The sequence below is a fragment of the Coregonus lavaretus genome (assembly GCF_964263955.1).
Source record: "Coregonus lavaretus genome assembly, chromosome: 23".
Classification (NCBI taxonomy): Eukaryota; Metazoa; Chordata; class Actinopteri; order Salmoniformes; family Salmonidae; genus Coregonus; species Coregonus lavaretus.
In genome coordinates, this window is record NC_140010.1 from 12,673,263 (window position 1) to 12,700,600 (window position 27,338).

Sequence of the window (27,338 nt, forward strand, 5' to 3'; positions counted from 1 at the left end):
GGAGATGGGAGAACCTTCCAGAAGGACAACCATCTCTGCAGCACTCCACCAATCAGGCCTTTATGGTAGAGTGGCCAGACGGAAGCCACTCCTCAGTAAAAGGCACATGACAGCCCGCTTGGAGTTTGCCAAAAGCACCTAAAGGACTCTCAGATCATGAGATACAAGATTCTCTGGTCTGATGAAACCAAGATTGAACTCTTTGGCCTGAATGCCAAGCGTCACGTCTTGAGGAAACCTGGCACCATCCCTACGGTGAAGCATGGTGGTGGCAGCATCTTACTGTGGGGATGTTTTTCAGCGGCAGGGACTGGGAGACTAGTCAGGATCGAGGGAAAGATGAACGGCGCAAAGTACAGAGAGATCATTGATGAAAACCTGCTCCAGAGCGCTCAGGACCTCAGACTGGGGCAAAGGTTCACCTTCCAACAGGACAACGACCCTAAGCACACAGCCAAGACAACACAGGAGTGGCTTCGGGACAAGTCTCTGAATGTCCTTGAGTGGCCCAGCCAGAGCCCGGACTTGAACCCGATCAAACATCTCTGGAGAGACCTGAAAATAGCTGTGCAGCGATGCTCCCCATCCAACCTGACAGAGCTTGAGAGGATCTGCAGAGAAGAATGGGAGAAACTCCCCAAATACAGGTATGCTAAGCTTGTACCGTCATACCCAAGAAGACTCGAGGCTGTAATCACTGCCAAAAGTAAAGGGTCTGAATACTTATGAAAATGTAATATGTCCGTTTTGCATTTTTAATACCTTTGCAAAAAATTATAAAAACCTGTTTTTGCCTTGTTGTTATGGGGTATTGTGTATAGATTGATGAGGGGGAGAAAAAAACAATTTAAATCATTTTAGAATAAAAAAGTCAGGGGGTCTGTATACTTTCCAAATGCACTGTATATTATTAACTGTTTCTAATGATCCTCAACAACAACCACACGGCCGTGTCGGCGTTTAAAGAGGAGGAAAAATGAAGGTAAAGGAAACAATGTCATTAAATGGAATGATAATGTACAGTCGTGGTCAAAAGTTTTGAGAATGACACAAATATTAATTTTCACTAAGTCTGCTGCTTCAGTTTTTATGATGGCAATTTGCATATACATTTACATTACATTACATTTACGTCATTTAGCAGACGCTCTTATCCAGAGCGACTTACAAATAGGTGCATTCACCCTATAGCCAGTGGGATAACCACTTTACAATATCTTTTTTTTTTTTTTTTAGGGGGGGGGGGGGGGGGGGGGTAGAAGGATTACTTTATCCTATCCCAGGTATTCCTTAAAGAGGTGGGGTTTCAAATGTCTCCGGAAGGTGGTGAGTGACTCCGCTGTCCTGGCGTCGTGAGGGAGCTTGTTCCACCATTGGGGTGCCAGAGCAGCGAACAGTTTTGACTGGGCTGAGCGGGAACTATGCTTCCGCAGAGGAAGGGGAGCCAGCAGGCCAGAGGTGGATGAACGCAATGCCCTCGTTTGGATGTAGGGACTGATCAGAGCCTGAAGGTACAGAGGTGCCGATCCCCTCACAGTTTCATAGGCAAGCACCATGGTCTTGTAACAGATGCGAGCTTCAACTGGAAGCCAGTGGAGTGTGCGGAGGAGCGGGGTGACGTGAGAGAACTTGGGAAGGTTGAACACCAGACGGGCTGCGGCATTCTGGATGAGTTGTAGGGGTTTAATGGCGCAGGCAGGGAGCCCAGCCAACAGCGAGTTGCAGTAATCCAGACGGGAGATGACAAGTGCCTGGATTAGGACCTGTGCCGCTTCCTGTGTAAGGCAGGGTCGTACTCTCCGAATGTTGTAGAGCATGAACCTGCAGGATCGGGTCACCGCCTTGATGTTAGCGGAGAACGACAGGGTGTTGTCCAGGGTCACGCCAAGGCTCTTCGCACTCTGGGAGGAGGACACAATGGAGTTGTCAACCGTGATGGCGAGATCATGGAACGGGCAGTCCTTCCCCGGGAGGAAGAGCAGCTCCGTCTTGCCAAGATTCAGCTTGAGGTGGTGATCCGTCATCCATACTGATATGTCTGCCAGACATGCAGAGATGCGATTCGCCACCTGGTTATCAGAAGGGGGAAAGGAGAAGATTAGTTGTGTATCGTCAGCGTAGCAATGATAGGAGAGGCCATGTGAGGATATGACAGAGCCAAGTGACTTGGTGTATAGGGAGAATAGGAGAGGGCCTAGAACTGAGCCCTGGGGGACACCAGTGGTGAGAGCACGTGGTGCGGAGACAGCTTCTCGCCACGCCACTTGGTAGGAGCGACCGGTCAGGTAGGACGCGATCCAGGAGTGAGCCGCGCCGGAGATGCCCAGCTCGGAGAGGGTGGAGAGGAGGATCTGATGGTTCACAGTATCAAAGGCAGCAGACAGGTCTAGAAGGACAAGAGCAGAGGAGAGAGAGTTAGCTTTAGCAGTGCGGAGAGCCTCCGTGACACAGAGAAGAGCAGTCTCAGTTGAATGACCAGTCCTGAAACCTTACTGGTTTGGATCAACAAGGTCATTCTGAGAGAGATAGCAAGAGAGTTGGCTAAAGACGGCACGCTCAATAGTTTTGGAAAGAAAAGAAAGAAGGGATACTGGTCTGTAGTTGTTGACATCAGTGGGATCGAGTGTTGGTTTTTTGAGAAGGGGTGCAACTCTCGCTCTCTTGAAGACGGAAGGGACATAGCCAGCGGTCAAGGATGAGTTGATCAGCGAGGTGAGGTAGGGGAGAAGGTCACCGGAGATGGTCTGGAGAAGAGAGGAGGGGATGGGGTCAAGCGGGCAAGTTGTTGGGCGGCCTGCAGTCACAAGTCGCAAGATTTTATCTGGAGAGAGAGGGGAGAAAGAAGTCAAAGCATAGGGTAGGGCAGTGTGAGCAGGACCAGCAGTGTCATTAGACTTAACAAACGAGGATCGGATGTCGTCAACCTTCTTTTCAAAGTGGTTGACGAAGTCATCCACAGAGAGAGAGGAGGGGGGGGGGGGATTCAGCAGGGAGGAGAATGTGGCAAAGAGCTTCCTAGGGTTAGAGGCAGATGCTTGGAATTTAGAGTGGTAGAAAGTGGCCTTAGCAGCAGAAACAGATGAAGAAAATGTAGAGAGGAGGGAGTGAAAAGATGCCAGGTCGGCAGGGAGTTTAGTTTTCTTCCATTTCCGCTCCGCTGCCCGGAGCTCTGTTCTGTGAGCTCGCAATGAGTCATCAAGCCACGGAGCTGGAGGGGAAGACCGAGCCGGCCGGGAGGATAGGGGACACAGAGAGTCAAAGGATGCAGAAAGGGAGGAGAGGAGGGTTGAGGAGGCAGAATCAGGAGATTGGAGGGAGAAGGATTGAGCAGAGGGAAGAGATGATAGGATGGAAGAGGATAGAGTAGTGGGAGAGAGAGAGCGAAGGTTGCGGCGGCGCATTACCATCTGTGTAGGGGCAGAGTGAGTAGTGTTGGAGGAGAGCGAGAGAGAAAAGGATACAAAGTAGTGGTCGGAGACATGGAGGGGAGTTGCAGTGAGATTAGTAGAAGAGCAGCATCTAGTAAAGATGAGGTCAAGCGTATTGCCTGCCTTGTGAGTAGGGGGGGACGGTGAGAGGGTGAGGTCAAAAGAGGAGAGGAGTGGAAAGAAGGAGGCAGAGAGAAATGAGTCAAATGTAGACGTAGGGAGGTTGAAATCCCCCAAAACTGTGAGGGGTGAGCCATCCTCAGGAAAGGAACTTATCAAGGCGTCAAGCTCATTGATGAACTCTCCAAGGGAACCTGGAGGGCGATAGATGACAAGGATATTAAGCTTAAATGGGCTAGTGACTGTGACAGCATGGAATTCAAATGAGGAGATAGACAGATGGGTTAGGGGAAAAATTGAGAATGTCCACTTGGGAGAGATGAGGATTCCTGTGCCACCACCCCTCTGACCAGATGCTCTCGGGGTATGCGAGAACACATGGTCAGACGAGGAGAGAGCAGTAGGAGTAGCAGTGTTTTCAGTGGTAATCCATGTTTCCGTCAGCGCCAGGAAGTCGAGGGACTGGAGGGTAGCATAGGCTGGGATGAAGTCAGCCTTGTTGGCAGCAGAACGGCAGTTCCAGAGGCTGCCTGAGACCTGGAACTCCAGGTGTGGGGTGCGTGCAGGGACCACCAGGTTAGAGAGGCAGCAGCCACGCGGTGTGAGGCATTTGTGTAGCCTGTGCGGAGAGGAGAGAACAGGGATAGGCAGAGGCATAGTTGACAGGCTGTAGCAAATGGCTACAATAATGCAGAGGAGATCGGAATGAAATGAACTAAACATCTGGGAAAGGAGAGAGTAAAAACCAAAACTCCCAAATATAACTCTCCCAACTTCACCTCAGAAACTATAATTGTTTCACTGAACCACCCGAATAAAACTCTCCCAACTTCCACTTTAGAAATTAGAATTGTTGTGAACTACAGCGGTTCAATGTTTCAAGGAATAGACTCAACTTACTTTATTCAGCTAGCTAACTATGACGCTATAGCTAACTAGCATGCTAGCATCCAATAACACACAGTTTAGCACCAATACTTGGTTACAACAAACTACCAATAGTGTGTTAACACACTAAACAGATAATTCGTGTCCGTGTCTAGTTCCTTTCATAACGCAGCAATAATTAAACGTTGGCTAGCTAGCACAAATATATTGTATTTAGCTGCTACAGTACAGCTAGCTGGTCGTGTTGGCTAGCTAGCAATGGCTGCTGTGTTGACTTTGTTTGAATAACGGCGGCGCTGCGAACAATTGTAGCTGGCTAAAAGGATATTGTATTTAGTTGCTACCGTTGCTAATAGCTACTCGCCAGCTAGTCCAGGAGGTGAGTTAGCTAGCTAGCTAGCTTCGTGCTACACCCGGCACCGCCGAATACTCCAGAATGTTATGAAGAGTGATCAGATGAATTACAATTAATTGCAAAGTCCCTTTTTGGCGAGGCCACTCCAGGACCCTAATGTGCTTCTTCTTGAGCCACTCCTTTGTTGCCTTGGCCGTGTGTTTTGGGTCATTGTCATGCTGGAATACCCATCCACGACCCATTTTCAATGCCCTGGCTGAGGGAAGGAGGTTCTCACCCAAGATTTGATGGTACATGGCCCCGTCCATCGTCCATTTGATGCGGTGAAATTGTCCTGTCCCCTTAGCAGAAAAACACCCCCAAAGCATAATGTTTCCACCTCCATGTTTGATGGTGGGGATGGTGTTCTTGGGGTCATAGGCAGCATTCCTCCTCCTCCAAACACGACGAGTTGAGTTGATGCCAAAGAGCTCGATTTTGGTCTCATCTGACCACAACACTTTCACCCAATTCTCCTCTGAATCATTCAGATGTTCATTGGCAAACTTCAGACAGGCCTGTATATGTGCTTTCTTGAGCAGGGGGACCTTGCGGGCGCTGCAGGATTTCAGTCCTTCACAGCGTATTGTGTTACCAATTGTTTTCTTGGTGACTATGGTCCCAGCTGCCTTGAGATCATTGACAAGATCCTCCCGTGTAGTTCTGGGTTGATTCCTCACTGTTCTTATGATCATTGCATCTCCACGAGGTGAGATCTTGCATGGAGCCCCAGGCAGAGGGAGATTGACAGTTCTTTTGTGTTTCTTCCATTTGCGAATAATCGCACCAACTGTTGTCACCTTCTCACCAAGCTGCTTGGCGATGGTCTTGTAGCCCATTTCAGCCTTGTGTAGATCTACAATCTTGTCCCTGACATCCTTGGAGAGCACTTTAGTCTTGGCCATGGTGGAGAGTTTGGAATCTGATTGATTGATTGCTTCTGTGGACAGGTGTCTTTTATACAGGTAACAAACTGAGATTAGGAGCACTCCCTTTAAGAGTGTGCTCCTAATCTCAGCTCGTTACCTGTATAAAAGACACCTGGGAGCCAGAAATCTTTCTGATTGAAAGGGGGTCAAATACTTATTTCCCTCATTAAAATGCAAATCAATTTATAATTTTTTTTACATGCGTTTTTCTGGATTATTTTGTTGTTATTCTGTGTCTCACTGTTCAAATAAACCTACCATTAAAATTATAGACTGATCATTTCTTTGTCAGTGGGCAAACGTACAAAATCAGCAGGGGCTCAAATACCTTTTTCCCTAACGGTGTATATATATATATATATATATATATATATATATATATATATGCGAGAAAAAAAACGACAAAAAAAACATATGGGGGATTGGAAGTGATGCAGACAATTACATTGATGGAAGTTACAATCTACAGTGAGGGAAAAAATCTCTCCACCATGGCCAAGACCAAAGAGCTCTCCAAGGATGTCAGGGACAAGATTGTAGACCTACACAAGGCTGGAATGGGCTACAAGACCATCGCCAAGCAGCTTGGTGAGAAGGTGACAACAGTTGGTGTGCGATTATTCGCAAATGGAAGAAACACAAAATAACTGTCAATCTCCCTTGGCCTGGGGCTCCATGCAAGATCTCACCTCGTGGAGTTGCAATGATCATGAGAACGGTGAGGAATCAGCCCAGAACTACACGGGAGGATCTTGTCAATGATCTCATGGCAGCTGGGACCATAGTCACCAAGAAAACAATTGGTAACACACTACGCCGTGAAGGACTGAAATTCTGCAGCGCCCGCAAGGTCCCCCTGCTCTAGAAAGCACATATACATGCCCATCTGAAGTTTGCTAATGAACATCTGAATGATTCAGAGGAGAACTGGGTGAAAGTGTTGTGGTCAGATGAGACCAAAATCGAGCTGTTTGGCATCAACTCAACTCACCGTGTTTGGAGGAGGAGGAATGCTGCCTATGACCCCAAGAACACCATCCCCACCGTCAAACATGGAGGTGGAAACATTATGCTTTGGGGGTGTTTTTCTGCTAAGGGGACAGGACAATTTCACCGCATCAAAGGGACGATGGACGGGGCCATGTACCGTCAAATCTTGGGTGAGAACCTCCTTCCCTCAGCCAGGGCATTGAAAATGGGTCGTGGATGGGTATTCCAGCATGACAATGACCCAAAACACACGGCCAAGGCAACAAAGAAGTGGCTCAAGAAGAAGCACATTAAGTTCCTGGAGTGGCCTAGCCAGTCTCCAGACCTTAATCCCATAGAAAATCTGTGGAGGGACCTGAAGGTTTGAGTTGCCAAACGTCAGCCTCGAAACCTTAATGACTTGGAGAAGATCTGCAAAGAGGAGTGGGACAAAATCCCTCCTGAGATGTGTGCAAACCTGGTGGCCAACTACAAGAAACATCTGACCTCTGTGATTGCCAACAAGGGTTTTGCCACCAAGTACTAAGTCATGTTTTGCAGAGGGGTCAAATACTTATTTCCCTCATTAAAATGCAAATCAATTTATAACATTTTTGACATGCGTTTTTCTGGATTTTTTTGTTGTTATTCAGTCTCTCACTGTTCAAATAAACCTACCATTAAAATGATAGACTGATCATTTTTTTGTCAGTGGGCAAACGTACAAAATCAGCAGGGGATCAAATACTTTTTTCCCTCACTGTATCTGCAATATTAAAGCTGATCTACCCCCTAAAAATAAAATAAAATAAATAAAATAAAAGGAGGCCTACAAACCTGACTCCGTTACACCAGCTCTGTCAGGAGGAATGGGCCACAATTCACCCAACTTATTGTGGGAAGCTTGTGGAAGGCTACCCAAAACATTTGACCCAAGTTAAACAATTTAAAGGCAATGCTACCAAATACTAATTGAGTGTATGTAAACTCCTGACCCACTGGGAATGTGATGAAATAAATAAAAGCTGAAATAAATAATTATCTCTACTATTATTCTGACATTTCACATTCTTAAAATAAAGTGGTGATCCTAACTGACCTAAGACAGGGAATTTTTACTAGGATTAAATGTCAGGAATTGTGAAAAACTGAGTTTAAGTTTATTTGGCTAAGGTGTATGTAAACTTCCGACTTCAACTGTACCTACTGAAGGGAACAAACAGTAAATTGGCAGTTGAATATGTGTGGTTATTAGGCCTACTGATGGTCAATACTGATATCTAACATAATAGATAAAGGAGACAGAGAAAGTCAGGGTAGCCTATAATTAAGACATTTGAGAGTGCCCATCCCTGCAAGTTAAAAGGCCATACAATTTAAATTCTGCATAATGGCACAGCATTTCATAAACTTTACTGCGTCAGTTTACTGCCATATGACTGGTTTCAATTTTGTCTCCAGTTATTATAAGGTCAAATATATCTAAAACAAGTGTCATTTATATTTATAATTCACTTATCCAAATGGATTACTCATTTACCTAGCTCTAATCAATAGCGCTTATCAAGTTGTAAATTACAGTGCATGGAGAATGGTGTTATTTCTTTAAAATAAAGAAAAAATAAAGTACTGTAAATGCTTTTGCGACTTGGAACTGGTAGGTTCGCTAGACCTTATTCATGGTTTCCTCGCACGTAAAGGTGGTGGAATTATGAGGGAATGAAGTCAAGGTCAGAATATGGTGTATCTGTAGACACACCTCCGCCACACCTTCATTTATTCGATCTTTACCCGAATGAATAGCGGGTGAATAGCATGCTATTCTCATGCTTAAGTTCAAGGTCAGAATACGCTTAGAGAGAAATTCCCCCCTATATAATGCTCTGCTTTTGGCTAGAGCCATATGTCTGTCTGTCTGTGGTTCAATTTCTGCCCCCTGGAAATATTAGTCACACTTTATTTGGATAGTCTGAATAGTCCTTCTGTAGATTCTCTACAGATTGTCATACTATCAACAAACTATCTGTTGATAAGAAACTGCTTGCTAAGGTTAGGTTTAGAATAAGAGTTAGGGTTAGGGTTAGGATAAGGGTTAAGGCTAGGGTTAGTTTACTGAACAAAAAATAAACAGTTACAGTTCATATAAGGAAATCAGTCAATTGAAATAAATTCATTAGGCCCTAATCTATGGATTTCACATGACTGGGAATATAGATATGCATCTGTTGGTCACATATACCTTAATAAAAAGGTTAACCAGTCAGTATTTGGTGTGACCACCATTTGCCTCATGCAGCGCGATACATCTCCTTCGCATAGAGTTGATCAGGCTGTTGATTGTGGCCTGTGGAATGTTGTCCCACTCCTCTTCAATGGCTGTGCGAAGTTTCTTGATATTGGCGGGAACTGGAACACACTGTCGTACACGTAGATCCAGAGCATCCCAAACATGCTCAATGGGTGACATGTCTGGTAAGTATGCAGGCCATGGAAGAACTTGGAAATGTTCAGCTTCCAGGAATTTTGTACAGACCCTTGCAACATGGGGCCGTGCATTATCATGCTGAAACATGAGATGATGGCGGCAGATGAATGGCACGAATAGGCCTCCGGATCTCGTCACGTTATCCCTGTGCATTCAAATTGCCATCGATAAAATGCAATTGTGTTCATTGTCCGTACCATAACCCCACCGCCACCATCGGGCACTATGTTCACAAAGTTGATATCAGCAAACCGCTCGCACATACAACGCCATACACGTGGTCTGCAGTTGTGAGGCCAGTTGGACGTACAGCCAAATTCTCTAAAATGACAGTGGAGATGGCTTATGGTAGAGAAATTAACATTCAATTCTCTGGCAACAGCTCTAGTGGACATTCCTGCAGTCAGCATGCCAATTGCACGCTCCCTCAAAACTTGTGACATCTGTAGCATTGTTGTGTGACAAAACTGCACATTTTAACTTGCCTGTATTGCCTCAACTTGGTAAGGAGAACTCAAATGTCTTACAAAACCGAGTGAGCAAACAGTTGATTCATGGCTTGTCAGTGACTTTTCATCACTTGACGACATGTAACTGCAGTACGGCATGTTATCTTTCCCCATGATGGCATTGCATGTTCTCTTTCAATGGGTGTGGTAAAAATTTTGATCAAAGCCTATATAGCTTTCCATTATCTACTTGAATGTTACTTACAGTGCATAGAGACTGTTTACAGATGAACAGCCATTGTTTGGTCTAAACGTGCCACCATTTTAAGTACAACTGATTGTGCTTCCTGCAAGGCCATGGCCGAAGAAAAAACCTGAGCCAATAACGTTATATAATTGCCCTCAGAAATTCTACTGTTTCTACTGCAAATATATTTATCTTACCAGAATACCAACACTAACAGAACAGGAGTTGTGGAGACTTTCAGCTGGACAACTTTGTATTTTATACCCCCATCGATCTGCCTAATCAGTCAGAAAATCCCTATAATTTATTTTCACTGTACAGTCAGTGTTCCTGTGACAGTTCCTGTTACAGTTCCTGTGAAAGACAGTTCCTGTGATAGTTCCTGTGACAGTCAGTTCCTGTGATAGTTCCTTTTGATAGTTCCTTGTGATAGTTCCTGTGATACTTCCTGTAATGAGAAGAGAAGAGCCTAAACAGAACAACCATCAAGTGATACATGTAACTCCCCCACCCAGCTTCATTCAGTCAAAACCCTTCTGTCAATAAATACAGGTCTGAATAATGTTGACAAGGGAGCTAAAATCTGAAAGCATGGGCCTTTGACTACATTCTGAAGTCATGGCCCCGTGTAGCTCAGTTGGTAGAGCATGGCGCTTGCAACGCCAGGGTTGTGGGTTTGATTCCCACGGGGGGCCAGGGGGGCCAGTATGAAAATGTATGCACTCACTAACTGTAAGTCCCTCTGGATAAGAGTGTCTGCTAAATGACTAAAATGTAAATGCATGCTTTAGGCCTACAGACAGAGCAATGGCGATTTGTGTGTGTGTAGGCTATGTGTGTTATCCCCCTGGCTCCTGATCAACAGCCTCCTTTGACATGACTCGTTCTGAGGGCTGGATTCACTAAACACACACAAGGTCCCAAGAGCTTTACTCAACAGGAGCTTTACTCAATGGGCCGGCTGGTCTGTCTGTAACATCTACAAGCTTTACTCAACGGGCCAGCTGGTCTGTCTGTAACATCTACAAGCTTTACTCAACGGGCCGGCTGGTCTGTCTGTAACATCTACAAGCTTTACTCAACGGGCCGGCTGGTCTGTCTGTAACATCTACAATCTTTACTCAACGGGCCGGCTGGTCTGTCTGTAACATCTACAATCTTTACTCAACGGGCCGGCTGGTCTGTCTGTAACATCTACAATCTTTACTCAACGGGCCGGCTGGTCTGTCTGTAACATCTACAATCTTTACTCAACGGGCCGGCTGGTCTGTCTGTAACATCTACAGATTGAGTGCTGTCCTGTTTGGGTGTTACATGTTCTGATGAACTTATTATATGCTAGAGAGGGAGAGGGAGTGCTAACTGTATCCAGCCTCTGATCCAAAAATACAGACCGACCCTGAATGGATAGCTCCATCTCTGTGGAAACACCAACCCCGTTGGACAAAAGGTTCTTTCTCCACCGCTTTGGTGTCTGCTGTGACACTGGCTTGTCTGTCTTCTGGGGTGTTAATGGCTAAGTAGACATGACATTTAGACACATTGTGATTTAGCTCTATGTCAACACAGGGAGAAAGGCCAGTTTCTTGACTGATATTTATGGGCACCAGAGAATGCACTTAGATGGGTCAATCTTTCAGATAATAAGATAATCCAGATTTTAGCTGATGTACCTCTCTGATAAAACATTTAGGCATAAAGAAAGCAACTAGTCCAATTTTACATTGTGTCAGTAAAGCTTTGTATTAACATAGTATTTATATAGGCAGTTATAGTGTAGGCTAACTAGTGTGCAGGTACATGATGTTAAAACTACAATATGAGTACAACATTTGTTGGAGGGAACTGGTAAACCCTACCTACGTGTACTATACGTTACTGGGGAGGAAATTACAGACATTGCACCTGATGACATAGTGCCTATCCCTGTTTGAGTTACAGACATGATGATAGGGTAGCAGGCAACACTAGCCAGACTAGCAGCACGTCATAGCCAGGCTAGCAGCACGTCATAGCCAGACTAGCAGCACGTCATAGCCAGGCTAGCAGCACGTCATAGCCAGGCTAGCAGCACGTCATAGCCAGGCTAGCAGCACGTCATAGCCAGGCTAGCAGCACGTCATAGCCAGGCTAGCAGCACGTCATAGCCAGGCTAGCAGCACATCATAGCCAGACTAGCAGCACTTTGGGCCTTCCTCTGACACCACCTAGTATATAGGTCCTGGCCCCAGAGATGTACTGGGCTGTACGCACTACCCTCTGTAGTGCCTTATGGTCGGATGCCGAGCAGTTGCCATACCAGGCGGTGATGCAACCGGTCAGGATGCTCTCGATGGTGCAGCTGTAGAACATTTTGAGGATCTGGGGACCCATGCCAAATCTTTTCAGTCTCCTGAGGGGAAAAAGGTGTTGTTGTGCCCTCTTCACGACTGTGTTGGTGTGTTTGGACCATGATAGTTTGTTGATGATGTGGACACCAAGGAACTTGAAACTCTCGACCCACTCCACTACAGCCCCATCGATGTTAATGGGGGCCTGTTCTCCTTTTCCTGTAGTCCACGATCAGCTCCTTTGTCATGCTCACATTGAGGGAGAGGTTGTTGTCCTGGCACCACACTGCCAGGTCTCTGACCTCCTCCCTATAGGCTGTCTCATTGTTGTCGGTGATCAGGCCTATCACTGTTGTATCGTCAGCAAACTTAATGATGGTGTTGGCTACGCAGTCGTGGGTGAACAGGGAGTACAGGAGGGGACTGAGCACGCACCCCTGAGGGGCCCCAGTCTTAAGGATCAGCGTGGCAGATGTGTTATTGCCTACCCTTACCACCTGGGGGCGGCCCGTCAGGAAGTCCAGGATCCAGTTGCAGAGGGAGGTGTTTAGTCCCAGGGTCATTAGCTTAATGATAAGGTTTGTGGGCACTATGGTGTTGAACGCTGAGCTGTAGTCAATTAACAGCATTCTCACATAGGTGTTCCTTGTGTCCAGGTGGGAAATTGCAGTGTGGAGTGAAATGGCGTCATCTGTGGATCTGTTGGGGCGGTATGCGAATTGGAGTGGGTCTATGGTTTCCAGGATGATGGTGTTAATGTGAGCCATGACCAGCCTTTCAAAACACTTCATGGCTACCGACTTGAGTGCTACGGGCCGGTAGTCATTTAGGCAGGTTACCTTCGCTTTCTTGGGCACAGGGACGATGGTGGTCTGCTTGAAACATGTAGGTATTACAGACCTGGTCAGGTAGAGGTTGAAAATGTCAGTGAAGACACTTGCCAGTTGGGCCGTGCATGCTCTGATTACACGTCCTGGTAATCCGTCTGGCCCCGCGGCCTTGTGAATGTTGACCTGTTTAAAGGTCTTGCTCACATCGGCTACGGAGAGCATGATCACACAGTCGTCCGGAACAGCTGGTGCTCTCATGCACGCTTCAGTGTTGCTCGAAGCGAGCATAAAAGGCATTTAGCTAGTCTGGTAGGCTCGCGTCACTGGGCAGCTCGTGGCTGGGTTTCCCTTTGAGGTCCGTAATAGTTTGCAAGCCATGCCACATCCGACGAGCGTCGGAGCCGGTGTAGTAGGATTAAATCTTAGTCCTGTATTGACGCTTTGCTCAGCATTCCCGAATAGTCCAATTACAAGTCAGAATGTTGAACAAACTTCATTTCAACTTACTTTCACTGTTTTATTCCCTTGTTGGAGGTAATTTGAGACAAAATATCCACAGAGAAGCGTTATAACCTGACCTTCAGTACACTTGTCTGTATATAGCTTTTTCGCAGCGTCAAACACTTGCACAATATGGCTAAGCCTAACCGAACCACAAACCAAGCATTGTCCCACACAATCAGCTGGCAAATTTCACAAACACTTCCAGCTGATTGCGAGGAAACATGATTCGGTCGACTACGTTTGGTTACATTCGGCTATTGTTTACATATTGTGCATCACGTGCAATGCGTCTGGACATTGAAAATACAAGTGACAGAACCTACCGGCGCCGCAAAAAGTAAGGGTATCCACAGGAAGGTGTTGTTTAACTATCTCCACCTCCTACCGTCAAAAGGACCAACAGCACAGACACCTGGTAAAGTAAGTCTAAATATCATTTTATTTAACATTCTGGCTTGTAGAGCAGGGGTCTCCAACAGGTCGATCATGAGCTACCAGTAGCTCGCAGACCACCTATGAGGTGCTCACCAAACAATTCTGAAAGTACATGCAATTTTCAAGTGTTGCACCGCAAACTGGCATAAAGAAATGTATCAGACACCGCAAGCTTCCAGCTACTATCTAGCCGACGCAACATTGACATTATCTCACCCCTGGTTAGAAAGTAGTGATGGGTCGTTCGTGAATGAACGGCTCTTTTTGAAAGGCTCTTTTTGGTGAAAGTCAGGAACCGAATCGCATATGTGAAAGAGCCGTTCATTTGGCTCCCTGATTTGCATACTTTTACTATTGCTATTGAGCTCCAGACATCAATTATCTGCAGATAAGTTATAAAAAACATTCTCTGAAGATAGTAATTCCTCAGTGCAGGAACAATATAGTGAGGAGAGAGCCTCATTCAGTCTTCATTTTATTTTGCAGGGCATCTAATAATTTGGTCAGGTAAAAATGTATTTCAACTCACATTTCACGATCTGACTTTTTAGGCTTTAATAATTTTTTTAAATCATGGTTTTAGGTCAATTTCGAAGCATTACTGAGCGAAGAGCCATTTGGGAACCAAATGAACGGCTCTTTTAGGTGAACGGAGCAAAATGATCCGGCTCACAGAAAAGACTCGGAATGCACCATAGTGCCCTCAAAGCTCATCACTAAGCTAAGGATCCTGGGACTAAACACCTCCCTCTGCAACTGGATCCTGGACTTCCTGACGGGCCGCCCCCAGGTGGTAAGAGTAGGTAACAACACATCAGCCACACTGATCCTCAACACGGGGGCCCCTCAGGGGTGCGTGCTCAGTCCCCTCCTGTACTCCCTGTTCACCCATGACTGCATGGCCAGGCACGACTCCAACACCATCATTAAGTTTGCCGACAACACAACAGTGGTAGGCCTGATCACCGACAACAATGAGACAGCCTATAGGGAGGAGGTCAGAGACCTGGCCGTGTGGTGCCAGGATAACAACCTCTCCTTCAACGTGACCAAGACAAAGGAGATGATTGTGGACTACAGGAAAAAAAAAGAGGACTGAGCACGCCCCCATTCTCATCGACGGGGCTGTAGTGGAACAGGTTGAGAGTTTCAAGTTCCTTGGTGTCCACATCACCAACAAACTATCATGGTCCAAACACACCAAGACAGTCGTGAAGAGGGCACGACAAAGCCTATTCCCCCTCAGGAGACTGAAAAGATTTGGCATGGGTCCTCAGATCCTCAAAAAATGATACAGCTGCACCATCGAGAGCATCCTGACTGGTTGCATCACCGCCTGGTATGGCAACTGCTTGGCCTCCGACCGCAAGGCACTACAGAGGGTAGTGCGTATGGCCCAGTACGTCACTGGGGCCAAGCTTCCTGCCATCCAAGACCTCTATACCAGGCGGTGTCAGAGGAAGGCCCTCAAAATTGTCAAAGACTCCAGCCACCCTAGTCATAGACTGTTCTCTCTGCTACAGCACGGCAAGCGGTACCGGAGTGCCAAGTCTAGGTCCAAAAGACTTCTCAACAGCTTCTACTCCCAAGCCATAATACTCCTGAACAGCTAATCATGGCTACCCGGACTATTTGCACTGCCCCCCCCACCCCATCTTTTTACGCTGCTGCTACTCTGTTAATTATTTATGCATAGTCACTTTAACTCTACCCACATGTACATATTACTTCAACTACCTCAACTAGCCGGTGCCCTCGCACCTTGACTCTGCACCGGTACCCCCCTGTATATATAGCCTCCCTACTGTTATTTTATTTGACTTCTGCTCTTTTTTTCTCAACACTTTTTTGTTGTTATATTCTACTTTTTTTATTAAAAATAAATGCACTGTTGGTTAAGGGCTGTAAGTAAGCATTTCACTGTAATGTCTGCACCTGTTGTATTCGGCGCATGTGGCCAATAAAATTTGATTTGATTTGATTTGAATGCCCAACACTAGTAGCCAGTTGATGTGATAACAGTCTTGTGGGTTGACAGAAATGCTTTCCCCAAAACCTTCACAGTTAAATGTTACTGCAAAGTAGGCTTACCTGGCAGAAGTATATCATGAGTAACTATATAATTTGTATCAATTATTTGTTATTTGTAAACTTTGCCATGAAGTGAGCAGCAGTACAGAACCATCACTAGACCGGCACATTAGACGGCACACTAGATATGCAATTAATGGGCCAGATGGGCATTTAAAGGGGAATAACACTCAAATCTAAATATTGCAGACTAATTCAGAACATCTAATTTAGTTGTTTCTCTATGAACAGTTGTGAAAAACCAAAAAAATCTAAAACCAGGAAAAATGAAACTGAGAAAACATAATTTGGGAAAATATAAAACAGAATTACCATGGGGTAACCATGGTAACAGTTTGATGTTTAGGCAACCTCCAGTTCAGCCTTTACAAGCTCACATCAATGTTTTTTCCACGTCATTTCAATGAAATTACGTTGAACCAACATGGAATAGGCGTTGAATTGACGTCTGTGCCCAGTGGGGAGGCATCTCGACTATGGAACAATGTTTTATCATCCACAGTTCTTTACTACAGGGAGGATCTGCTTGTTGATATCTAGTGGGTATCATCGTTTACTATCAGTAGCATAAAGATGATCTGTGATTAGTTTTTTGTCTGTTTAACTTGAGATACTGGTATTGCATTAACTATCAATAGCATGGTGAAGTTTATCTCTTGATGTCTCTAACTTGATGTTAGAGAATAGATACCGGTCAGTGTCATTACGATTGCCCGTCTCCCACCTTTTTAACTGTCTTGTCTTGTTGATTCAACCAACTGAGGCCTCATTGCACTTAAAATTAATTTCCTGGTGGGAGACCGAGAGAGGGGGGTCTTTAAAAGGCGGAATTACTTAATGACCACATGTCATAATAGGAGCCAGAAGCCTATAAAAAGAACATAATTTTCCCGTCTGTAGAGCAGGGCATGATTCAATTTCTCATTTTTTGACCGTACAATGTTAGGCTACTTCCAATTAAACCTGTATTTATCCAGGTTAGTCTTGTTGAGATAGAATCTATTTAAGAGAGACCTGGTTGACATTAGCATATTAGGCCATGTGTATTTCATCCCATACATGGCATGACATTATAGCATAATGAGTCATCTGGAGCAGAGGTATTATTGGAAACTCATCTGCTCTCAGTCTAGTGGAAACGATTCGTTCTAGGGACCGAATGGAGGTTTATGGTGGTTTCCATGATAGATGGAGTGAAAAGTTGGACTGATTCCAATAGGATAAGCCCAGTATACTTCTGTTTACTGTACCAACCATCTCACTCTGAACTGATTATGCTAGAGAGTCTCTGAATTTGTAATATGGATGCACTTGTCACACTGGGTATTATTAAGGTATTATCCACCGTGGGCATACACAGTAATAATCGCCCACACAGAATATTGCCCCAAAGATTAGAATAAGCTTACATTGGTTTAGGGGGTCAAAGAGCAACACAAGCAAGTTAAATTGCTTTCAAATAGTCACACATGAGGCATGTGAAGAAAGCCAAGCTGCTATCTCCATTGGCAGCGAAGGGGGAACACTCCGTTGGGTCATGGTAGTATGTGGGTCATTTTCCCCTGTTTCGTTTTCAACTCTGTCTGTATGAGGCAAACAATGGATTTGCAAGCAATGGATAGCCTTTAGATCTCAGGCATTTAGCGAAAGGATGTGATGTTCTCCCAGGTCAAATTACCCCTAGTTCTGTGTTGTGAAGTTTTGGCACCAACAAAACCTAGGACTGGAAAAGACATGGAAAGTTAAAGACATCCAACATTTTTAACAAGAAACATCATTGCATCTGCTGAGAGGAGTTAGATCCAAAACTCACATCTCTCAATAAGAATGCTGTGATGCCATTGGTTGGACTGCGTGTTAGCCGTTTTAGCCAAACAATTGTGACATAGGACCAAGTTCTTCATATCTTCTCCCTAGCTACTCACTCCTATAAGCGGTCTGTGTGTATGTCTGTAGTATAGAGCATGTCTCACCCATACTGACTGTGAGCCAGGGCCTTAGTGCTCAGAAGTGAGTGCAGTGCACCCTGATAGGGGAAAGATTCCCTGGCCGCAAAGCCCCAGACCCTTTGATGACTGACGCAAGACAGCCAGCGCTCAGCACTGAGGTCCAGAGGTGCCTGCCAAGAGCACTGCTTTGTATCCAGTGAGATGAGGGGGCGGCTTTGAAACAACTGTCCCCCGCTCTGCACTGCAGCCATGATCACTTCAAACAACCAATGGCATTGTTTTGGCTTCCGTTACCATCCATGTGTGATATGTATTTTTGTCACACAGAGGATCATCACACACTCCGGATCTAACAATAGAAGCCATATGAGCTGCCGTTTCTGTGAGAGAGTGGTTTTTCACATTAAGGAAGTGTTACAGCGTTTAATGTCAGTCAGGTGTCATGTCATATTGTTCACTCCATTTCCAGAGAAGGGGATTGTTTTCTAAATACTCGAAGGATTATTAACAAGCTGAATAATCTACTTTATTATACCCCAAGCTCCAGCTCTTGGCACCTCTTTCACATTTCTGGCATTTCAGTTTGATGTGTCATCTGCAAGTCATGGCTAAATTCTGTTGAGCTTCACGGTGAAAATGTAATTGGTCACACTATGGGCCAAAACAAGACACAATGTAACCAAATCCCCCTTTCTTAGTGTCGTTAATTCTGAGGGCTCCTTAGACAGCTAGGCTAATTCTGCTAGGCTAAGTCGCTAAAGACCTTGCAGTCATTGTATTGAGTCACATAGCTAGTAGCCAGCTACCCTCAGTGTGTGTGTGTGTGTGTGTGCGACTGAATGAGAAGGAAACTCTTCATCACTAGTAGGAGGTTATAGGAGAAGCCCCCAGTCTGTCTGTTTAATGCCTTAACCAGGGGGGAAACTGACGGTGAGTAAGAGCTGAGCAACACAATGCAACTTACGGACTAAAACCTCAGTCTCTTTTAGAAAAGGCCTATGTATTTTTATGGGAACCCTTGTAGGGCAACTGACTGATGTGTGAGTCCAGAGCGGCATAGGGTGAGTTAATAGGGAAATGACTAAGGCAGTAGTTGGAATCACACAGGAACAGTACTGGAAGAAATTCAATGTGATCCTTGATATCGCCACCCTCCAAGCATCCCTAGTATAGACTGTTTTCAGACTACTCTGTCCCATTTAAAAGTTGAGAAAGTTCAGGTTCTACTCACTACAGATGGTGTAGGATCTTCATTTGATCACCCTGTTGCAGGATAACCTTCCTGCAATGCAGGACATTTTAAAACGGTGTATTTGAGGTTTAAAAAGGCTTCTGAAGTTTGTAATTTCCACTTTGAAATTGACTTTGACTTACGAAAAATGTATCAACCCCTACAAAAATGTCCATTAACTATAATCCACATAATAATTAACATTTCCTGTTGCTGCAGGATTATTTTCCTGCTGTAGCAAACTGGCTCAAATGAAGATCCTACACCTGTAGCACTGACTGACTACCATGACTTAACTGTAGCTTTCAGTGTAGGGTTGAAAAGTGGCAACCAATGTCTTTATCTCCTGTGTCCTCAGATTCTGTTAAGGAGGGAGAGCTCAGCCTCCTTATCTGTGCTGTGTACTGCTCCACTCTGAGCCGGTACGGCTTTGGGAATGCTGCTCAAACCAACCTATAGGGGAATCCTGAATCACTGCGGCTTTTTCCTGCTGGAATGATGTGTGAAATGTGTTGTTTTTTCTACCTGTGGTTGTCTTTTCCCCCCTCCTTTGACAGGCATAGTTCTCTAAGAGCATTTGTAAATAAAAGGAGACCAACCTCTACCTCTGTGTGTGTGTGTGTGTGTGTGTGTGTGTGTGTGTGTGTGTGTGTGTGTGTGTGTGTGTGTGTGTGTGTGTGTGTGTGTGTGTGTGTGTGTGTGTGTGTGTGTGTGTGTGTGTGTGTGTGTGTGTGTGTGTGTGTGCGTGCGTGCGTGCGTTAGCAGGCAGCAGTGAGTTTGTCTTGCTGGCCTCTCTGCCAGCCGAACCGCCCACTCTCTCCAGTCTTCCTCTAACTGACTTCCTGTGGGATTTCTGAAGAGGAGGATAGTGTTAGCAGTGGATGGGGGAGATGGGGGAGAGGAGTGGGGAGACGGGGTAAAATGTATTGAGTTTAAAGTGGGACAATGGGGAGAATGTCTGGAGTGAAAGGAGGAGTGGGCAGACTGTTGAATGTTTAAGGAGGCTGGTGGGTAGATTATTGGACGCTAAAGGGGACAGAGGATAGGAGGTTGGGGAATAGGAGTTTTGAGTGTTGGGTGACTGGTGGGATGCAGTGTGATTTGAAAAAGGTCAACAGAGAAATTGATAGCACATACAGATAGTGCCAAGTATGGCTTTGTTTATGACGTGGGTGTTTAATGATTATAAGGCCCAGTTTCTATAGTGCTGTTCTACTGTATATGGGACAGCTGTGTGGAGTGAAACTGGTGCAGATATGTATGAAGATTGGCAAGCTAAAATACATTGTTTCTGTGTTAAATTGACACTTGTACTTGGTTATTTACATATCTATAATATCTCTTTCTGTGACCACAAAGGGGCATCATTAAGAGCAGTGAATGCACCATTGATAGTTGAAATAAATTAATGAATAGTATGTCTGTTGTGTGACCAGGGATCACTGTGGCAATTCAAGGGATCACCGACTTCAATGCCATGAAAAGAGCTTCTTATATGTTCAGTCATTACATGATTGATACATGCTTACTCAATATCAAACTGCAGCTCTGTATAAGCCAAGCCTACATGTCTATTGGCAAGCTTCCCCAGTTAAGTCATAGCCGAGAGAGGCACTGACATGTTTGAAACTATCTGATGACGTTGTGGCTTCGTAGGGAGAATGTTTGGGGGGAGGGGGGTAGATATACAATCAGGAGCCCCTTGGTTATTGTTGCGACTTACGAGCAACGTTGTGTGTGCTGTGTGCCGGAGTGCAGAGTGACTGGGTCTATTCCTGTGTGTTTGTAAGGAACTTACATCCAGCATTCCACCACAAGGTCACAGAGTAAATACACGACTGACCATTCCTGCTGCAGATATCTGGAGTGTCTCAGTGATGTTAGAGAACCCTCTGTTAGCACAGAAACCCTCTCCAACTGGGATAAACATGAGCCTTTCGGCCTTTATTTGGTCTCTTTTCCTTCAGCTTCTAAAGGACCAAGCCGCTAAGAAGACTCCATTTTCAAAGGCGTTTACTTTCAGCTCAAACTGTTAGAGCTCTCCCAGTGAGAAGTCATGGAGTTGTCTTCTAACAGAAGACTCAATCTGCTCTCCAGATAGACGTACGTCATTTAAAGTGAACACAGTTTGGAAGGATAATCGGTCATTCACAGCAGTCACTAGTGTTTGCTTGCCTTGTGCTCCACAGCTGGGCTGGTGTTTTGTCCTCTATGCAACCCTAAGGGATACAGGCAGCCATTTTATTTTCCTCTATCAAGGATGAGGCCTAAAGATATCCCTCTCTCTCATTACAGTATGCAACACAGCTTCAGGCACAGTGGCTCTTCAACATCTGGCTGGGTTGGTTAAATCACCTTCCTTTCTCTATAGCTCAGATCTAGAACATTCTCCTTGCCCCCCTGAGACAACAATCCAGGCAGCATCTGGGTTAGCATAGCTTTGTAGCTCATATCTCAGCATAGCTCTCTCTGACGGGACTGACCCCATGCAAAGAAGACATTTCCTGAGACAAGTCAGAGGGGCCTGCTGTGTAGTTGCATCCATCCATTCTGTATGTGTGTGTGTGTGTGTGTGTATGGAGGAGGGATATCCGCCCCCCCTCCACTCCCCTTGTGGGCCCTTTTCTTCTGAGAGAAGTTGTTTTCTCAAAAGGATTGATGCTGCATGCATTTCTCACGTAGAGGAAAATGGAGTGTCCCTCTGGCCTCACAGTAAAAATAACAGGAGGTTAGGAGGAGGGTTTCTCAAACTGCATGTCTTTACTCATGCACAGTAGGCCTACGCAGGGTACTTAGAATTAAGGTTTTAAATTATGATCCCATACCTATGTATGTTAACTGCATTGGTAACTGGTAAACCAAAGTATTATCTTTAGAATCATATTGTGAAATCGGGACTTAATCTCTCACCCCCTCGTCAACATCAGCCAATCAGAAAGGAGGAGAGGAGGAAGTGTGTGCTCAAAGCAAAGGAAGTATGGAGGCTGGGGGTCTGGATGAAAATTTGAGGCAGTGCACTGCACCCAAGGAAAGCAGAAGAACTGCTACACAATGCATCTGTTTTTCCCCTCAGAAGCATGGTGTCTTTGCGTTTAGGAGATTGATTGTTGTAAAGGAAATAGATGATTATTTTTATTAAACTTTTCTGACTCTGACACAATTTATTAAATATATTTAATTTTATATTGATGATACTATATTTCTGCATTAATAGAAATGTAGCCTAAGTCTTACTAAGGACATTCGTTTGGCAGTGATTTGTAATGAAGAGAGGAAAACACTGGTGGTTGGGTTATACACAATGCTTTGCTGGGATTCTTTCTTCATGGGGGAAATATTAACAAGAGTATCAATTAACATAGCCACTTCCCTTTAATGATGAGTAAAACTGAACTAATAGAATGATCAGACTCTGGCTGCAGTGTAATTGAATTGTAGGTAGTAAATGAGGGGAAGGGAACAAGGTTGTTGGATCATTTCTATTGTCCCCAGTAGGCTTTCAATCATCATGACCTTTAGTGAAGATAGGTTATAGATACATTAGTACAACCCAGTTGGCATAATATGAATATTGTTTACAGTTTGCTTTGGTGAAATGAGAGCAATTCTTGATACAAAATTAAACTTGGACAAATTCCTCACCCTAATAGGCCTACAGAGGTTCCCTGTAAACACTCTTTAGTAACAGCTTTTAAAAACAATGTAATACATATGCTCACTTTTGGAGATGAAGTAGGGACCTCATTCCATTTCCTGCAGCTTAAAGATCTGATGCCTCCAGAAACAGAAACCTGTTCTCACACCCTTGAGTTCTAACACTAGTCCAGTGAGCAAACATCAAAAGGCAGATATCTGACCGCACATTGCAACAAGCTCAGATGACTAATGATCAGGTTAGTCTACGCTGTGTGTGTATGTGTGTGTGTGTGCGTGTGTGTGCGCGTGCGTGTGTTTGTGTGTGTGTGTGTGTGTGTGTGCAGGCACGCACCCGTATGCATTGCAGTACAGGGCTCTGCAGGGAATGTTCTGTACACCTACCTGGGCCTCTGAAACAGGGTGTCACCTACCTGACTGCATCTCTCACACACACACACACACACACACACACACACACACACACACACACACACACACACACACACACACACACACACACACACACACACACACACACACACACAACGAGGTAGAGGTTGTGGAGACTTGCCAGAGCCGCCACACCCTGCGTCCTTCTCCTTGGCTTCTGGACATACTTAGTGACGCCACCACAGCTGGGAGAGAGGAAGTGAAGCAATCACTGAAGCATTTTAACAATCTCACAAACTCTCCTCACTCGTCCCATTGACTTACTAATTAACCACTCCCTGTGTATCTTATGTAGAGTGACAGTACTGTCTTTCTTGATGAGTCAAAAGAGCATCAGGTGTGACTGAAGATATGGATTATCAGGTTTGAGTTGCAGTTTCCATTGACATTTCCTATCAGGTTTTTTTAGTTTTTTTATGGGAACCTCATTGCTACTTGTGGGTTCTTGATAAGCTATTTCCTCAATCAGTTCTCATGAAGGATTGTAATGGAATAATATCCAACTAGGGCTGTGTCCAACGTATTTTAATGGTTCTCAGATGCGTGTACAAAAAGGAAAAAGCACTTGCACAAATACCATTTTTCAATGAGGATCTGTTATTCATTAAAAATCGTATGATCTCTGTGAAATATGAGTGTGTGCATGCCGGTTCTGTGTTGCTGTTATTCTAACTTCAACAACCAGGCCACTAAAAGGACTAAGGCTACATCTGAAAGGGCATGATATTTCCTATGAAGTACACTACTGTTAACCAGTATAGTGCACTACTTTTGACTAGAACCCTATAGACCCTAGTCAAAAGAAGTGCTCTATATAGGGGATAGGGTGCCATTTCATACGCACCTTAATTTTGTTTCTCCTTGTCGTAGCACAGTGTAATATCAGGTATTTTAGAGCACCGCTGAGCCTGGGTCTGACTGCCATAAAACTATTGATTAAATCAAATATAGTGCAATGTTTACAATAGCTTGTACACACACACACATTTATATATATATATATATATATATATATATATATATATATATATATACAGTGGGGAGAACAAGTATTTGATACACTGCCGATTTTGCAGGTTTTCCTACTTACAAAGGATGTAGAGGTCTGTAATTTTTATCATAGGTACACTTCAACTGTGAGAGACGGAATCTAAAACAAAAATCCAGAAAATCACATTGTATGATTTTTAAGTAATTAATTTTCATTTTATTGCATGACATAAGTATTTGATCACCTACCAACCAGTAAGAATTCCGGCTCTCACAAACCTGTTAGTTTTTCTTTAAGAAGCCCTCCTGTTCTCCACTCATTTCCTGTATTAACTGCACCTGTTTGAACTCGTTACCTGTATAAAAGACACCTGTCCACACACTCAATCAAACAGACTCCAACCTCTCCACAATGGCCAAGACCAGAGAGCTGTGTAAGGACATCAGGGATAAATTGTATACCTGCACAAGGCTGGGATGGGCTACAGGACAATAGGCAAGCAGCTTGGTGAGAAGGCAACAACTGTTAGCGCAATTATTAGAAAATGGAAGAAGTTCAAGATGACGGTCAATCACCCTCGGTCTGGGGCTCCATGCAAGATCTCACCTCGTGGGGCATCAATGATCATGAGGAAGGTGAGGGATCAGCCCAGAACTACACGGCAGGACCTGGTCAATGACCTGAAGAGAGCTGGGACCACAGTCTCAAAGAAAACCATTAGTAACACACTACGCCATCATGGATTAAAATTCTGCAGCGCACGCAAGGTCCCCCTGCTCAAGCCAGCGCATGTCCAGGCCCGTCTGAAGTTTGCCATTGACCATCTGGATGATCCAGAGGAGGAATGGGAGAAGGTCATGTGGTCTGATGAGACATAAATAGAGCTTTTTGGTCTAAACTCCACTCGCCGTGTTTGGAGGAAGAAGAAGGATGAGTACAACCCCAAGAACACCATCCCAACCATGAAGCATGGAGGTGGAAACATCATTCTTTGGGGATGCTTTTCTGCAAAGGGGACAGGACGACTGCACCGTATTGAGGGGAGGATGGATGGGGCCATGTATCGCGAGATCTTGGCCAACAACCTCCTTCCCTCAGTAAGAGCATTGAAGATGGGTCGTGGCTGGGTCTTCCAGCATGACAATGACCCGAAACACACAGCCAGGGCAACTAAGGAGTGGCTCCGTAAGAAGCATCTCAAGGTCCTGGAGTGGCCTAGCCAGTCTCCAGACCTGAACCCAATAGAACATCTTTGGAGGGAGCTGAAAGTCCGTATTTCCCAGCGACAGCCCCGAAACCTGAAGGATCTGGAGAAGGTCTGTATGGAGGAGTGGGCCAAAATCCCTGCTGCAGTGTGTGCAAACCTGGTCAAGACCTACAGGAAACGTATGATCTCTGTAATTGCAAACAAAGGTTTCTGTACCAAATATTAAGTTCTGCTTTTCTGATGTATCAAATACTTATGTCATGCAATAAAATGAAAATTAATTACTTAAAAATCATACAATGTGATTTTCTGGATTTTTGTTTTAGATTCCGTCTCTCACAGTTGAAGTGTACCTATGATAAAAATTACAGACCTCTACATGCTTTGTAAGTAGGGAAACTTGCAAAATCGGCAGTGTATCAAATACTTGTTCTCCCCACTGTATGTGTATATATATATATATATGTGTATGTGTATGTATGTATATATACAGTGGGGAAAAAAAGTATTTAGTCAGCCACCAATTGTGCAAGTTCTCCCACTTAAAAAGATGAGAGAGGCCTGTAATTTTCATCATAGGTACACGTCAACAATGACAGACAAAATGAGAAAAAAAAATCCAGAAAATCACATTGTAGGATTTTTAATGAATTTATTGGCATATGATGGTGGAAAATAAGTATTTGGTCAATAACAAAAGTTTCTCAATACTTTGTTATATACCCTTTGTTGGCAATGACACAGGTCAAACGTTTTCTGTAAGTCTTCACAAGGTTTTCACACACTGTTGCTGGTATTTTGGCCCATTCCTCCATGCAGATCTCCTCTAGAGCAGTGATGTTTTGGGGCTGTCGCTGGGCAACACAGACTTTCAACTCCCTCCAAAGATTTTCTATGGGGTTGAGATCTGGAGACTGGCTAGGCCACTCCAGGACCTTGAAATGCTTCTTACGAAGCCACTCCTTCGTTGCCCGGGCGGTGTGTTTGGGATCATTGTCATGCTGAAAGACCCAGCCACGTTTCATCTTCAATGCCCTTGCTGATGGAAGGAGGGTTTCACTCAAAATCTCACGATACATGGCCCCATTCATTCTTTCCTTTACACGGATCAGTCGTCCTGCTCCCTTTGCAGAAAAACAGCCCCAAAGCATGATGTTTCCAACCCCATGCTTCACAGTAGGTATGGTGTTCTTTGGATGCAACTCAGCATTCTTTGTCCTCCAAACATGACGAGTTGAGTTTTTACCAAAAAGTTATATTTTGGTTTCATCTGACCATATGACATTCTCCCAATCCTCTTCTGGATCATCCAAATGCACTTCAGACGGGCCTGGACATGTACTGGCTTAAGCAGGGGGACACGTCTCGCACTGCAGGATTTGAGTCCCTGGCGGCGTAGTGTGTTACTGATGGTTGGCTTTGTTACTTTGGTCCCAGCTCTCTGCAGGTCATTGACTAGGTCCCCCCGTGTGGTTCTGGGATTTTTGCTCACCGTTCTTGTGATCATTTTGACCCCACGGGGTGAGATCTTACGTGGAGCCCCAGATCGAGGGAGATTATCAGTGGTCTTGTATGTCTTCCATTTCCTAATAATTGCTCCCACAGTTGATTTCTTCAAACCAAGCTGCTTACCTATTGCAGATTCAGTCTTCCCAGCCTGGTGCAGGTCTATAATTTTGTTTTTGGTGTCCTTTGACAGCTATTTGGTCTTGGCCATTGTGAAGTTTGGAGTGTGACTGTTTGAGGTTGTGGACAGGTGTCTTTTATACTAATAA

General features: G+C 44.8%; 1 protein-coding gene across 1 annotated transcript in view; it reads left to right on the forward strand.

Moving 5' to 3' along the window:
- Nucleotides 1-27,338, forward strand: part of LOC311099166 (epidermal growth factor receptor-like) — a 79,152-nt gene that overhangs the window by 13,727 nt on the left and 38,087 nt on the right. The window lies entirely within an intron of this gene.